General features: G+C 37.6%; 1 pseudogene; it reads left to right on the top strand.

The window, feature by feature from the left end:
* Positions 1-397: 397 nt before the first annotated feature.
* On the top strand, positions 398-560 carry LOC118996434 (uncharacterized; annotated as a pseudogene).
* Positions 561-9,376: the final 8,816 nt, after the last annotated feature.

Genomic DNA, 9,376 nt, shown 5'->3' with positions numbered 1-9,376 from the left:
ATTAAACAACAAAAGATGTGACAAATGCTTTTATATATGAATAAAACCAATAAGTAATTGTTAGTTTCACTCTTTTATTTAATGCCACAGAGACTTGTATGGGAAAGACATGTTGAAAATGCTAAAGTTCAGTACATAAAAGAACAAGACCAGAAACAAGCAAGTAGAAGATTGTGTATTATTTGAAGCACTTTGGTTATAAATGACAAAAATGTAACCTGAATTAGATACAAAAATAAATAAAAGAGTGTAACTGTTTATATAACTAAAAATCTGTAGTAGGTGAGCTTGGGTCCAGGGCCTCAAATCACATTGTCAGGTATTTCTCTTAATCTTTTTGCTCCTATTCTTCTGTATTTTTTCTTAGTCATCCTCTCATTTATAGTAAAAATAGTTCATCGCTTCTCGGCCTTTTGGCTAAGATCAAGTGCAGTATCTGTTCTTATCAGTTTAATATAGTAAAAATAGTTCACAACATCTGTAAGCATACATGGTCTTTACTGCCTACGGTTTTGAAGTAGAGAAATTTTAGACATTGTACTGATCTCTAAAAAACCCCTGTATCTTCTGGAGTCATGTACCCACCTCTGAACTAATCATCATATCTACATAAGGGAAGACAACTCTGACAGACCAACATGAATCACATACTCAGCATAGTTGTAGGATACCATCTCTCTCAAGACTGTGTTGGGCAGATAATTTAGGTTGGTCAATAGATATTTCACCTCCCTGAGTATAGTTCAGAGTTGAGAAGGTACAGTTTCTAGAAAAGCAGAATTTCATTCTCCAAGGAGGAGAAAAGTATGAAAACAAATAAACAGAACAAAAACTGATGTGCACAACTGGAAAAGAGATTGAAATTCAAGATACATAATAAGGTTGTTCATGTTATAGGAGCAGTTGAGATGAAGCAAATAGAGTGTGGTATTTATCACCAATACCCATGCTAAAAAATGAAACTAAATATTTAAGACAACCATTAGTTTCAGTAACACTCTTTGATTCTGGCATGGGGATCCTGCCCTAGCTTCCACATTTTACAGGAACTCATATCATAAACACAGCAAAACTGAACTCATTTGAAAACACAGTGGTGCTTCTGTTCTGGAGATCCAGGGTCCAATGATGGCCTAAGGGCATACAACCCTATATTTGCTCTTATAACTAATAACTTTTACCCCTCCAGAGAAATGCTTCTACACATCCTTTGTCCTTTGTTGTCAAAATTAAAAGCAATTATGTCTTAATACCATTAAGTTGGTGGATTGTGGCACTTTGAAACAGATATTGCATGGCATTAGTAGAGGTTTGAATGGCAGACCTCTTAGGAGAGAAAAAAAACAAAATTAATTAACTTGTCAAATTTCTGCTCTGATAAAATGAATGCAAAAAGTTCTTGTATAAAAGATTAACATTAGTGCCAATAGTAGTGCCAATTGTCTATTTTCTTTCTTCTCTTTGTATTTCAATTTGCAGTTCCATAGAGACTCACCAACTAGTACAGGTTACGCATGACAGATGAGAAATGTTTTGCTATGTCAAACAGTACACATTATTCTTAATTTTAGATATATGTAGCCAACATAATATGCATAATACTCAAGCAGTATGGCATTGATTCTTTACATTGGCAAGTAAACAAATGTTGAACTCTAGAATTGGAATATCTTTATTTTTATAAAGATATGCAATGTGATTTAAATAACTTCAAATATTAATTTAAAAATTCAGCTTAAATATTTAAATTAAAATTTTGATATTATGTATTATAATTTATATTTGCCCTTTAATTTTAATGCATATAAATATTTTAGAAGAAAAATAACTTTCTTGAAAGCAAAATTTATTTTATTTATAAAGTCTACATTTAGTTTGATTCATATTTTATTTTTTATTTATTTTAAAGGTTTTGTTTATTTTTTTTTAAGATTTTATTTATTTATCCTTAGAGAGGAAAGGAAGGAGAGAAGGAGAGAAACATCAATGTATGGTTGCCTCCTGCTGGGAACTGGCCCGCAACCCAGGCATGTGCCCTAACTGGGAATCGAACCGCAATCGTGTGGTTCATAGGCCGGCGCTCAATCCACTGAGCTACACCAGCCAGGGCGGTTTTGTTTATTTTTAAGAGAGGAGAAGAAAAGGAGAAAGAAACAGAAACAGCAATGTGTTGTTGCCTTTCATGTGCCCCCCAGTGCGGACTTGCCCTACAACCCAGGTATGTGAGCTAGGCTGGAATTGACCTAGTGACCCCTTGATTTGCAGGCCAGCATTCAATCACTGAGCCACACCAGCCAGGGATAATTTTTATTGTATTTAAATATATATGAGGTCTGTCCAGAAGGTGTCCAGCTGTGAAATATGAAAAAATGGAGACATTTCTTGAAGAAGATATAAGAAACATTGTACATAGAACAATGATGACTCAGTAGCCTTCAAAGTAGGCACCTTGGGACTGCACACAATTCTGTAGTCCCAATTGCCACCAGTTGCCTCATCATATTTTCCTGAATATCATTGATGATCTGATATCTTTTTCTTATCAAAGGTGATTTTAGTTTTGGGAAAAGCCAGAAGTTAAAGGGCAGTAAATCTGGGCTGTAGTGGGGCTGAGTCATCTGGGTGATTTGATGTTTTGCAAAAAAACTCTGCATAAGAAATGATGCATAAGGGCACAGGTTGTCATGATGAAGCTACCAGTCACCAATTGCCCATAGCTGTGGCCTTCTGAATCATCTGAATAATTTACTTGGAGGAATGTTCAAGCTTAATAAAAAATTTGATGTTGATTTGCTGCTCTACTTGCTCAGTCATTTTCAATGCCACAGCCACACAGAACACATGCTCACTAGTAGAAAATAATGTGCTTGTGGGTTCTGGCTCTTTGGCTACTTTTTCTTCTTCTTCTTCCCTTTATATTTATTGTTACAATAAGCGTCTATTAGCTGTGATGACCTGAGCATATTCTGTTCTGAAAATCTGAGATAGCCTTATTAACAATAAAACCAAAGAAAAGTAATTCAACCCCTGGACTACCCTAAACTTTAATTCAATATTTGCTATATGCCTAATATATATTAATGACAGCATATCTAGCAGTATAATGATTGTATAAAAGATTGTCCTTCCTATGAAAGCTTATAGTTGAAGAGGAATTTTACTCATACAAACTCAAATATTAAGTGTAGTCAATTAAGTGCAAATTAAAAGAAAAAAGAAATTTAGACTCAGATAAAGAGCTCAATTTGAGATGAAGTCTTCAAATATAGCTTTGAGAAAGAGGTGATATTAAGAGAAATTGAAATATAAGAAGGGACCCATGTACCACAGGATTTCCCCTCTGTGGGTATTCTAGAAATCCATCTGTATCAGTGTACCAGCTGGCATTGTTGTGAGAGAGGCTGTTTTTGTCTTTGGTGAATATTTTTGAAGGCTCAAGTTATTTCCCCATTTCATAATGGGTGATTTATGAGCACACCTGCCCACACTGCACTGAGTGTTCAGCAATTTTTGACCAAAACCAGCAAGACCCTTGTGCCTTACCTTCTCTATTCACCTGACATCTCCACAAGCAACTGTTTTCTCATTTTTCCAGAAAAAAAGTCCTCATAGGGAAATATTTTGCCAATGTGGAAGAGCTGAAACAAAAACTGGTGCAAACACTAAAGAGCATCGGAGTTGAAGAGTTCAAAATCTCTTTTGAACAGTGGAAAAAACATCTTGATATGTGTATTGCATTAAATGGAGAGTACTTTGAAGGTGACTGAAGTTTAAACATGTAAGAATGAATACACAATTTTTATAAATTCCATTTTGGGGATCCCCCTCATAGCATACATAAAAGCTCTTTACTAAACTTACCCAGCAAGCCTTAAATTACAACCAGGAAAGCCAGTTCTTACTGAACACTTAAATGTCTCTAATAAGAAAAGCTGTCGTCCAAAATACCTTCCACATTACCCCCCAAAATAGTCGTTTTAAAAAATACATTTTATTTATTTAATTTTTATAGAGGTGAAGGGAGGGAGAAAGAGAAGGAGAGAAACATCAATGTGTGGTTGCCTCTCATGTGGCCCCTACTGGGGCCCTGGCCCACAACCCAGGGATGTGCCCTGATTGGGAATGCAACTGGCAGCACTTTGGTTTGCAGGCTGGTGTTCAATATAATGACATAAAACAAAACATACAATATAAAATAAAGCTGGCACTTTATATAATGGACATTATCACTTCTTCACAGGGAGAAGTCTGTGCCATTATTTAGAGTGTTGTGTGTTCATACTTGATGAGTCTGCTAGTGTGTTACATTTACTAAATTAAATGAGGACACAAGTGAACACTCTGAGTGATATGATACCTGGCCCAGGAAACTTAAAATAGTAGTTTGAATCATGGGGCTCTTGGTGGCAAAAAATGCTACTTATTTGGAAATCATTGTCTTAATCTGTGTTTTCTCTTGCAAGCACCTAGATTGTTACTGTGGTATCTGTCACTGTGTAATCAGATAGCAGCCAACCCAGCCACTTTCATAGTAGTGAAACCTCTTGCTGACAAATTATGGCATACTATGAAAGAGGGTCCATATAAAATTGTAAGAGCCAGTCATGAGAGGTGGAGTATTGGAGGAAAGTAGTTGATGGAACCCATAGGCTGGACCTGGACAATGGGAAGCTCCTTGTCTCGTCTCCTGTCCTTGGAATGTGTTCTGCGTACCATTCCCACAATGGTAGCCATTCCAAGAACATAGACTTGAGAGGATGAAGTGTTGTTGAGACCATCTGGACAGTACAGATGACTGAACCCAGTTAAGGCCTCTAACTTTTAAGATTCTGGTGGATGCAGCAGAGATCCATCTGTCTTACAGATTCACCCAAGACAAACCTCAAGTTGCTTATTAAACCAGCCACCTAACAATCTACAGTAGTCTACCTATTTCTTCAGTCTCTTCTTGTCCTCTGTATACACAGGCCGGTTTGTGAATCAGTATGGCATCAGACCGATTGTTATTCTCTTGAACTAGAGGTAACAGTGTTCCCATCTAGTTACCAAGACAACTCTCCTTTCTCTGGCCTTCATGCTTGAAAAATTATTTCTCCAATTTTTCCACCACTTCTTCTCTTTTCTACTCCAACTCTCTCCTCCCTTTAAAAATACCCTTATCTCTCCCTGTTTTTTTTTCTAGATTAGAATATTTCACCCAATTGGACTCCGTGCCTACCTGACTTAATGCCTCCTTCCTATGTGAATACTGAGAGCTGAAAATACACTCAAGGTCCTAGCAAGGGGGCAAAATTTACCACCAGGCTTTCTACCCTCTTCTTTCACAAAATCTATTTCCTAGCTAGCAGAAGTCAAATTTAGATGATAAATATACATAAATATAAAGAAGAGTGTTTTTTACTTCTAGATCTCTTTTTTGTCTGTTGGGTCTGCCCCATCTCCCATAATTTCCCATGTTTTATTTTTACCTGAGGAAGCTTGAATACGTCAGACAAGGAAACAAACTCTATGTCTTCATGAGGGTACAGTCTCTTCAACATTTACTCTCTGTGTTCGTATCTTGAGACAATGTGAAAATATGAAGGACTGGTATCTCATTAGAAAACTGAAATCATACTATGTAGGTCAACTATCAATTTGAAATGGAAGCCATGTGTGTGGGGTGGGGGGGGGGGAAGTCCTCCATTTCTTCACCGTGTTCCTTTAAAATAGAACCTGTAGTGGAAATAAATTGAGCAGGTCTGATAGTTAGTGGAAATCAGAAGTGTCTGCTCATGACTCAACAACTCCAAGAGTTTATCACTGCAAAACAAGTTTGTGGTTTTGACCGTTACACCATTTTACATGTTTTTTTTCCTTAGTCATACATTTCTCTTATCTATAAGTGAAATAAGTCATTGGTTAAAATTATAAATCATAATGAACATTTATGTTGAAACATAATATGTTAATGAAGAGCAAAAAAATGACCACTCAGAATTCACCTGAAGAATATCTTTAAAAATAGTAATTGTGAAAATTTTAGATTTATAAAATAGTAGATAAGCCATAAAATTATACATCAATTACCATGCATTTGCCATGCCATTTTGTCATAATCATTTTCTCTCTCTCTTTGTACCAAATGAATAGTTTTTAAAGTATTTTTATTGATTGTGCTCTTATAGTTTTCCCAATTTTCTCCTGTTTATCCCCCCTCTGCCCTGCCCCCAATCCTCCAGCATTTCCCCACCATGAGTTCATGTCCATGAGTTGTACATATAAGTTCCTTGAGTCCTCTGTTTCCTATACCATTTTTTATCTCCCCCTGTTTATTTTATGCCTACTAATTATGCTCTTTCTTCCCTGTACATTTTCCCCCCATTCCTCTCTTTCCCTCTCCACTGAAATCCCTCCACGTGATGTCCATTTCTCTGATTCTATTTATGTTCTAGTTGTTTGCTTAGTTTTTGTTTTCATTGTTTTTCTTTTCTTTTAGGTTCATTTGTTGATAGTTGTGAGTTTGCTGTCATTATACTGTGTGTGTTTTTTATTTTCTTTTTTAAGATAAGTTCATTTAACATTTAATATAATAATGGCTTAGTGATGGTGATCTCCCTTAACTTGACCTTATTTGGGAAGCACTTTATCTACTTTTCTATTCTAAATGAAAGCTTTGCTGGATAGAGTAATCTTGGATGTAGGTCCTTGCCTTTCATGACTTCAAATACTTCTTTCCAGTCCCTTCTTGTCTGCAAGGTTTCTTTTGAAAAATCAGCTTATAATCTAATGGGCACTTTATGGAGGTAACTTTCTCCTTTCCTCTTGCTCCTTTTAGAATTCTCTCTTTATTTTTAATCTTGGGTTACTTAATGATGATGTGCCTTGGTGTGTTCCTCTTGGGGTTCAATTTCTTGGGAACTCTCTGGGCTTCCTGAACTTCCTGGAAGTCTATTTCCTTCATCAGATTGGGGAAGTTTTCCTTCATTATTTCTTCAAACAAGTTTTCAGTTTCTTGCTGTTGTTCTTCTCCTTTGGGAACCCTTTAATTGAATATTGGAATGTTTCAGGTTGTCCCATAGGTTTGTAAGACTCTCTTCGCTTTTTTAAATTCTTGTTTCTTCATTCTGTTTTAGTTGGGTGCTTATATTTTCCTTTTGCTCCAAATCATTGTTTTGAGTCCTGGTTTCCTTCTTATTATTGTTGGATCCATGAATATTTTGCTTTATTTCATTTTGGGTATCTGTCATTTGTTGTTGTTGTTTTCATTTTTTGACCAAGCTCAGTCAGATCTGTGAGCATTTTGATTACCAGAGCTTTACATTCTCCATCGGATAGGTTGGCAATCTCCTCAACTCTTAGTTCTCTCTGAGGTTTTGCTCTGTTCTTTCATTTGGGCCATACTTTTTTGTCTTGGTGCACCCAGTAAGTTGTAAGGGAGCAGAACCTTAGATATTCACCCAGGCAGGGCAACCCTCTTTGATGCACTGCAGTGCTGCCTGTGGGGGAGGACCCAGAGAGGGAACAATGCAGCTCAACTGCTGGTTTCTAGCACGCTTTCCAATGACTCTCATATGAGACTGGGAGTTTTTTCCACAGTCAGCTCTAAGTTTCAGTTTCCCCTTAAGTCAGCCATGCCTGCCAGGTCCACCACCTTGCCTTGGTTTTTCTGAGCTGGCCCTCACAGTCTGCCACCCTATTGATCTGGTTGCTTTGGTTGATTTTTTCTTTAATTCCTCGGTTGTCAGAATTCCATGAAGTTTGATTTTCTGACACTTCTGGTTGTTTATTAATTTTAGACTGGTTGTTTATTAATTTTAGATTGGTTGTTATCCTTCTTTTGGCTGTTCGAGGATGTGAAGGGTTTCTACCTATGCCTCCATCTTGGCCAGACCTCCAAATTAATCTATATCTCTCCTTTTAAAGTAATAACATTGATGGATACACTAAAAAAACCTACACCCATTCTTTCTTTTTTTTACTTCTTTCCTCAGAAATCAACACTCTACTGAGTATATGCATATTATTTCTTTATTTTATTTTAATTTTTGTTCAAGCACAGTTTTCTGTCTTTTATACATTAATATATTTATAAGTATAGGATATTTTAAATTTACATGTTTTCTAATATTACAATGTACTTATATTGATTGTCCAAGAAATCCCAACCTAATAAGTATTCCATACCACATCAAGATATCTTTAGCACCTAATTAAACTCTGAAAAAATAAGTAATTGGAAGCTAAGCATGAATATTATTTATAAAATGTGTTTGTATGTGTGTGTGTCAAACAGGCTCTAAACATCAGGAGCACAAATCAAATCATCAATAATACATTTGTATATTTCTGACTCAGAAAAAAAACCCTTCAATATTCATTTTAATGCATATATTTTTATCTTTGACTAAATTGTGGTTTTTAAAATGACATTTCAATCTGCCCATGAATTGTATTCTTTCGACTGGTTCTGGAAGATGGCGATGGAGTAGGAGGGAGCAGATTTCACTTCCCCCTATACACAAGAGAAAAACCTGCCAATCTACAGAGGAACAGAACAAACAGCAAACAGTACCCCTGCATATATAAAAATAAGAGACCAAAAATAGTAGCAGACACTGAAAAACCACATGGTAAGGAGACTGCTGCAGGGCAATAAGGTCCCAGAAACCATCACGGGGAGAGGGGCAGCTGTGGCCTCACCCAGTGCCCTGGACTGGGTCTACCACAGACTTTTTGGGACAATGCGCCTGGCATAAAGTCCTTGGGAGAGAACAGGGTCAACTGCTCCCTTCCTCTCCAGCCAAGCAGGGTTTGAGCAGCACCAGAAGAGACCTGGTTGCTTGAAGTTGCAGAGAGGGGAATAAGGACAAACAGGCAAACACACATGGGCCATGATCACCTGCAGAGTCTGTAGTCACTGGCTTGGGAGAGTTGAGAGCCCTGAAGTGATGTGCACTGACCTTGATAGTCACTGGTCTGGCTGGAGAATTGGGTTGTACTGAGTGGCAGGCTTGAGTAGGAGGAATTCCTCAAAAAGTAAAACTGTTTTCTGAATTCTCCCACAACAGCTGCTCGGCCTACTCCCCACCTAGTCAGGTGACAGCAATCCTGAGTAGATGGAAGGCCCCGCGTTCCACCATACCACTGGGACCAGTTAAGGCCCAAAACCACGGAACCCAGGCAGCCTGGCTGGGCGCGCTTGTGAACCCGCACCCCAACCCACGGCGATGACCTGCAAGGAAAGAGTGCTCTAAAAAAGACCTGGATACCCCAGATGGACCACTGGGGAAACACACCAAACTAGCTCTTGGGAGAGTGCTCCCAAGACTGGCTGAGTACACTTAGGGAAAAAAGAAAGGACACACCAATTGCTCTTCAGCTTCCTGCACCCAGC

The sequence above is a fragment of the Sturnira hondurensis genome, unplaced genomic scaffold (assembly GCF_014824575.4).
Source record: "Sturnira hondurensis isolate 20B ecotype Veracruz unplaced genomic scaffold, ASM1482457v3 Scaffold0011299, whole genome shotgun sequence".
NCBI classification, from domain to species: Eukaryota; Metazoa; Chordata; class Mammalia; order Chiroptera; family Phyllostomidae; genus Sturnira; species Sturnira hondurensis.
This window is presented reverse-complemented; position numbering and strand designations above follow the sequence as displayed.